Genomic DNA, 7010 nt, shown 5'->3' with positions numbered 1-7010 from the left:
AAAAGCAGAGACAAGGGGCTGCATAGCGATGACGAGGAGGAGCCCCGGCCGCTGAACAACAGTGGACAGAAAGGTTTTCCCCCACAAGTGCGGACGGTGAACATGATATACGCAACCCACGTCCCCAAGAGGGAGGGGAAGCGTGCGCTAAGGGACGTATACGCGATGGAGCCAGTCGCCCCAAAGTTCAACCCATGGTCTTCCTGCCCGATCATTTTTGATCGAAGGGACCACCCCACTAGCATCCGTCATGGCGGATTCGCCGCATTGGTTCTAGACCCAATTATTGACGGATTTCACCTCACTAGAGTCCTTATGGACAGCGGTAGCAGCCTGAACCTGCTTTATCAGGATACAGCGCGGAAAATGGGCATCAAACCCTCGAGGATTAAACCGACCAGAACGACCTTTAAAGGCGTCATACCAGGTGTAGAAGCCAACTATACAGGCTCAGTTACACTTGAAGTGGTCTTTGGATCTCTGGATAATTTTCGAAGCGAGGAGTTAATCTTCGACATAGTCCCGTTCCGCAGTGGCTATCACGCACTGCTCGGGCGAACCGCATTTGCCAAATTCAATGCGGTGCCGCACTACGCATACCTCAAACTCAAGATGCCAGGCCCTCGAGGAGTCATCACGGTCAATGGAAACACCGAACGCTCTCTTCGAACGGAGGAGCATACGGCAGCTATCGCAGCGGAAGTACAAAGCAGCCTCTCAAGGCAATTCTCCAGTCCGGCCATTAAACGTCCAGACACCGTCAAGCGCGCCCGGAGTAACCTACAACAAGACCGCCTGGCACTTTCCGAGCAAGCGTAGCAATGCGGCCCCAACCCCAGCCCACACGAACTTGCGAAACCAGTGTTGCGCATACATAACTACGCTCTAGAAATACCATGGGCACATGGGGAGGGGCACCATCACGGCACGCCCGAAACGCGGCTTAAACCGCACTAGGGGCTGCCGATTTCTTAATTTTCTCTTATTTTCCGGACTCCATTCTTCGGAAGGCTTGTCTAGCAGTACAATTGCCACACAAACGATACAACCAGGGAAGCAGAAAGCTACGCCGCACTATGGAACTCTAAGGTGGTCTCTATAACGAGCAGTATACCTGTTTCGCATAACATTCCGCAGCTCGCCCCTGGAAAGGACATATTTGATAGTCCCATCTTTTGCTTATCGCACTATTTGTATCGTTCTGCTTTGATCACAGCTTTTTTAAATAAACAATGCATAGCTTCCGTCTATTATTGCATTACCTCTTTTTTACGAATATATGTTCATTAATGACATGTTGCACCCCTACACTTTGGTACGGCCAATACGCCAGGGGCTTAAGTACCCCACAACATGGTGTGAGAAGTCCGAACACTTCCACAAGTGCGGCACCCCGAACTTAGAGCATTATATGCATCGGCTCCGAATCATGTCTTGGGCCAATAGTTGGGTTTGCCCGGCTCCTATGTTTTGGTACCTTATGTTCCATTATATCGGCTAAGGTAGCACTAGGATAACTACTGCGATTGTGCCCCAGTTGAGCTGGGCTAAGCACCTTAGTAGAGAAAGCTAAAACTGACTGTCATGATGAGGCGAGAGCTGGTCGCTGTTCGAGAGGTTTTCGAGTACCTAAAGACTTATGCCGCTTAGAGGGAGGAGTCGGCTTTGTCCGGCCTAGGCGTGGATAGTGCCCCGACCTCGGTCTTCCGAACACTAGGGGCTTCGCCGAAATTTAAAATTATAGAATTCTGTGGCTAAGTGAGAGTGTTCAAGCATTATAGTCCGATTGCCTTGTTCGTTGTGTTGAGCGCCTCCCTCGAATGGCCCAAGAATGGGAAAAAGAGCGCTCATGTTTATACTGAACACCCTAGCACTCGTGCCATGGGGGCAGAAGCCGACGACTCGCCATCTCTCAAATTTGATAAACGGTCGCACAGAAGGTAATACTTTAAATTCAAAAAGCATTACTTAGCACACATGAACAAGTTTTCAGTGCACAGGACAAAACGAGCGAGTTTACTGAAAAATTACATTCATGGAACATTCATCCGCCACAAGGCGGGCACCCTTCAAAATGCCCTCATAATACATCTCGGGCTTGCGATGCTCCTTGCCCGGCGGTGGCCTGTCCTTCACAAGCTTCTCAGCGTCCAGCTTGCCCCAGTGCACCTTCGCACGAGCAAGCGCCCTACGGGCACCCTCGATGCATACGGAGCGCTTGATGACTTCGAGCCTTGGACAGGCCTCCACCAGCCGCCTCACCAGCCCGAAGTAGCTCCCAGGCATGGCCTCTCTAGGCCACAGCCGGACTATGAGGCCCTTCATGGCCTGTTCGGCCACCTTATGGAGCTCGACCAGCTGTTTCAGCTGGTTGCTTAAGGGCACCGGGTGTTCGGCCTCAGCATACTGAGACCAGAACACCTTCTCCGTCGAGCTTTCCTCCTCGGCTTGGTAGAAGGCGGCGGCATCCGACACGCTACGGGGCAAGTCTACGAATGCTCCTGGAGAGCTCCGGATTCGGGTAAGTGACAAGTAATTCACTTTTACGTGCTTGCTTTGCATAAAGAATGCCTTACCCGCCGCTATCTTTTTTATTGCCTCAACCTCCTGGAGGGCCTTCTGGGCTTCGGCCTTGGCAGACTTGGCATCTTCAATGGCCGCCGCGAGCTCAGACTCTCGTGTCTTCGAGTCAAGCTCCAAACTCTCATGTTTTTTCATGAGAGCCTGGAGCTCTTGCCGTTCCTCACCAACCTGCATCTCATGCTTCTCCCGCTCGGTGCGCTCCATGGCCGCCCTCTTCTCGGCCTCGGACAACGCTTGCTTAAGGGTCGCCACCTCAGTTGTGGCCCCTACAATAGCCGCGTTAATCATGTCACTTTTTGCAATTGCACCTTTCACATATTTCAATAAGGTATTTCTTACCTTCCTTTTCCTCGAGCTGCTGCTTGGCTAGGCCGAGGTCTTGCTCGGACCACTCGAGGTTCTGCTTCAGCGTATCCACCTCCGCAGTCAGTGGGCGGAGGCCAGCAGCGAAGCCTGCATACGCATATTGACTTGATTACGTTAGACTCCTGCGAATGTTATTAGCTCCTCTATTCGGCTTTTCTTTCCGAATGCCGAACAGAGCATCAGGGGCTACTGTCTATGCGGTAATATTTTTACATATTCTTTACTTACCTCAAAGCCTGTTAGAAGGCTGGCACAGGCTTCAGTCAGTCCGCTCTTGGTGGACTGAACCTTCTGGATCACCACACTCATAATAGTGCGGTGCTCCTCGTTGATGGAGGCGTCGTTAAGCGTCTCCAGCAAATTGTCCGGTGCCTCCGGTTGGACGGAGGTCACCGGCTCGGTAGGCTCGCTCCTCTTGGAAGGAGGCTGGCTACTGGAGTCCGGAGCCATTGAAGGTTCCGGTGCGGTGTCCGGCTCAACGCCGGACTTGGAGCCCTTGGGGATTTTGTCCCCTTTACGCCTGGAGTCCGGGAGGTTGCCTTGCGGCGCCTCCAGGACCACCTCCTCCTAGCTTGGAACCTGTTGGGACGCCACCTCGGCGCTGTCCGTAGGGTGGGGGGAGGAAGCCGTCGGAAGCGAATTCACATCCGACGAATCCAGGGAGCCGCTCGATGACTCGTCGAGCCCGGCCTTGGGCGGACTACACAATCATGTTCGACGTAAGGAAAAGCTGTGCAATGGGGGAATACTATGAGTCACTCCGGTATCCAGATACTTACGATCTCGCCAGGCGCTTGGCCCTGTGCGGCCACTCCTCTTCGCCGTCATCGGCATTGGTGGAGTAGTCCGGAGGAGGGGTCTTCCCCCTCTTGGACCCTTCGGCCTCCCCGGTTGGGGCGGCCTTCCTTCTCTTCCCTCCCCCTACTGGAGGGGGAGAGGTCTCTTCTTCCTCCTCCTCGTCTTCGTGGGAGGAGTGCGCCTTGGAATCGTCGGATGATGAATCCGACACCTCCTAGCGCCGGGCACTCTTTCGAGTCCCCGTAGCCTTCTTCTCGGCCTTCTTCTCCGGCACCACGTAGGGTGCCGGAACCAGTAGCTTCGCCAAGCGAGCATCCGCTGGGCCTTCGGGCAAAGGAGCCGAGCAGTTGATCTGTCCGGACGTCTCCTGCCAATCCTATCAAAGGTAAGGGAGCTTAGATCCCGCATGGAGTCAAACTATGAAGAACTAATACCCTATAAAAGGTAAAAACAGCTTACCGCACGAGCGTGACACTGCGTGCTAAATCCGCGATCCTCGGTAGCGGATGCGGGGGCCTCGGCTCCCTTGAAAAGCACCTTCCAGGCATCTTCGTACGTTGTGTCGCAGAGCCTGGTCAGAGTTCGGTGCTGCGCCGAGTCGAACTCCCACAGGTTGAAAGCCCGTTGTTGACACGGGAGGATCCGGCGGATGAGCATAACCTGGACTACGTTGACAAGTTTGAGCTTCCTGTCCACCAGGGTTTGGATGCATGTTTGGAGTCCGGTCAACTCTCCTTTTTTACCCCATGACCGGCCCATCTCTTTCCAGGAGGCGAGCCGCGTAGGGGGTCCGGATCAAAACTCGGGGGCTGCGACCCATTCAGGGTCGCGCGGCTCGGTGATGTAAAACCACCCCGATTGCCACCCCTTTAGGGACTCCACGAAGGAGCCCTCGAACCATAGGACGTTGGGCATCTTGCCCACCATGGCGCCTTCGCACTCCGCTTGGGTGCCGTGCACCACCTTCGGCTTGACATTGAAAGTCTTGAGCCATAGGCCGAAATGGGGGCGGATGCGGAAGAAAGCCTCGCACACGACGATAAACACCGAGATGTTGAGGACAAAGTTCGGGGCCAGATCGTGGAAATCCAGGCCATAGTAGAACATGAGCCCCCGGACAAATGGGTGGAGAGGGAAGCCCAGTCCGCGGAGGAAATGGGGGAGGAACACCACCCTCTCATGGGGCCTAGGGGTGGGGATGAGCTGCCCCTCTTCAGGAAGCCGGTGTGCAATGTCGTTAGACAAGTATCCGGCCGTCCTCAGTCTTTTGATATGTCCCTCCGTGATGGAGGAGACCATCCACTTGCCTCCCGCTCCGGACATGGCTGGAGAAGGTTGAGGTGGGGTGTGCAGACTTGGGCGCTGGAGCTCGAGTCCGCGGAAATGGATAGGCAAAGGAGGAAGAAGGTGTGGATGAAAAGGTGGATCCTTATCCCCTTATATGGGCGGACGCGACTATGTGCCCCCACCAGCTTGGTAAAACTCGCTTATCTCCCAAGCGTCGTAGTCAATGGAGCGGTTGGGTTACCCACACCCGTATTGATGAGAATCCTGGAATAAGGGGACACGATCTTTGCTTTGACAAGAGGGCCAAGGAAACCGCCTCGCTAAACGCGCTGAGGTGGGACAGTAAAACGATTCGAATGAAGACTTGGCCGTGGTGTGATGTCACACTACGGAATACGTCAGCAGATTAGATTTGTGTAAATATTATTCTCTCTATGGCAATATGTGGAAACTTATTTTGCAGGGCCGGACACTACCTTTGTGTTCGAAATCTTCCATGAAGTACTTGGAGGAGGAACCCGCCTTGCAATGCCGAAGCAATCTGCGCGCCGGACTCATCATCGTTGAAGCCTGGTTCAGGGGCTACTGAGGGAGTCCTGGATTAGGGGGTGTTCGGATAGCCAGACTATACCTTCGGCCGGACTCCTGGACTATGAAGATACAAGATTGAAGACTTCGTCCCTTGTCCGAAAGGGACTTTCCTTGGTGTGGAAGGCAAGCTTGGCGATACGGATATGTAGATCTCCTACCATTGTAACCGACTCTATGTAATCCTAGCCCTCTCCGGTGTCTATATAAACCAGAGAGTTTTAGCCCGTAGGACGAACAACAATCATACCATAGGCTAGCTTCTAGGGTTTAGCCTCTCTGATCTCATGGTAGATCTACTCTTGTACTACCCATATCATCAATATTAATCAAGCAGGACATAGGGTTTTACCTCCATCAAGAGGGCCTGAACCTTGGTAAAACATAGTGTCCCCTGCCTCCTATTACCATCCGGCCTGGACGCACAGTACGGGACCCCCTACCCGAGATCCACCAGTTTTGACACCGACAAACGTCTTCTTTGATTCGGCGGTATTGTTGGATGAAGCGGCCCGGACCGACATTAGATGACCGCGTTCATGAGACTGGTTCTACTGACGTGCTTCGCACACATGTGGCTAGCGAGTGTCCGTTTCTCCAACTTTAGTTGAATCGAGTTTGACTACGACCGGTCCTTGTTGAAGGTTAAAACATCACAATTAACGAAAAATCGTTGTGGTTTCGATGCGTACACTACTAGGAAAAGGCCTACTAATGGCGCACCAGTTTTGCCTACTAATGGCGCATCACTGGTGCACCATTACTAGCACGCCACTAGTAATTTTTACTAATGGCGCACCACTAGTGCGCCATTAGTATCTGGTATACTAATGGCGCACCACTGGTGCGCCATTAGTATAGGCCACGATGCGCCATTAGTATAGGCCACTGGTGCGCCATTAGTATAGGCCACGGTGCGCCATTAGTATTTTTGAATTTTGAAGGCGGGAAAATAGTAGTGGCGCACCGTCTAACCCCCACCGTGCGCCATTGTTATTTTTGAATTTTGAATTTGGATCTGGATCATGATTTTTTTGCCCATTTTTTGCTAGTTTTTTTTGCTCGTTTTTTGGCACGATATTATTTCAAATTTTGTTCCTGTTTTTGGATCTTGTACGTTCTTTTGCCGTGTTCTTTTGCCGGAGAGGAGTTCGCCGAAGAGGAGGAGGAGGAGGTCACCGCAGAGGCGCTCGCCTACATCGTCGGAGAGGAGGAGGAGGTCGCCGAAGAGGAGTTCACCGAAGCATCGGAGAGGAGGAAGGAGAAACCATGAGGGAATGGGAGGAGAGGAGGGAGGAGGAGCTCACCGGAGAGGAGGGAGGAGAAACCATGAGGGGAGGGGAGGGGAGGAGAGGAGGGAGGAGGAGGTTCTCGGAGAGGAGGAGGTC

The sequence above is a fragment of the Triticum dicoccoides genome, chromosome 2A, assembly GCF_002162155.2.
Source record: "Triticum dicoccoides isolate Atlit2015 ecotype Zavitan chromosome 2A, WEW_v2.0, whole genome shotgun sequence".
Lineage (NCBI taxonomy): Eukaryota > Viridiplantae > Streptophyta > Magnoliopsida > Poales > Poaceae > Triticum > Triticum dicoccoides.
The sequence above is the reverse complement of the archived record's forward strand: the minus strand, read 5'-3'. Positions refer to the sequence as shown.